This window comes from Trachymyrmex septentrionalis, unplaced genomic scaffold (genome assembly GCF_001594115.1).
Source record: "Trachymyrmex septentrionalis isolate Tsep2-gDNA-1 unplaced genomic scaffold, Tsep1.0 scaffold14, whole genome shotgun sequence".
In the NCBI taxonomy this organism is placed as follows: Eukaryota; Metazoa; Arthropoda; class Insecta; order Hymenoptera; family Formicidae; genus Trachymyrmex; species Trachymyrmex septentrionalis.
This window is the reverse complement of record NW_017304543.1, coordinates 3,800,125-3,800,623: the sequence shown is the minus strand read 5'-3', so window position 1 is coordinate 3,800,623 and position 499 is coordinate 3,800,125.

Sequence of the window (499 nt, the reverse complement as noted above, 5' to 3'; positions counted from 1 at the left end):
TACTAAAATATTTTCAAAACTAATAAGGATATACCGAACAATCCAAAGACTTAGCACTACTAATATGGTGAAACCAGTCATCATTCATTAGTAATAATTTATATTGATTACAAATTCTAATAAAATCAGTGCTTCGAATGGTCTTAGCCGAATTTTAAGTGCTTATTTAATTCTGTGAATACTATATACTACGTATCCTTTAAACAATGCGCCGAAATGATATTGAAACGCAAAATCTAATAAAATATTAGTAATATTATATTATTGACTAGCAATTTAACAATTTGATGTTTTTTACATAGTATATAAATTCACACAGAATTAGGTAAGCACTGAAGATCCAGCTACGATTGTTAAAAGGCATTCATTTTGTTGGTTGTGTTCTCACATGTTCTCACGGTTAAACAAGAGATTCAATATTTAATATTACAAAGTCTAATTAGAGTGACTTGCAGAAAAGTATGTTTCTCAACGAATACAACTATAGAAATATAACTGT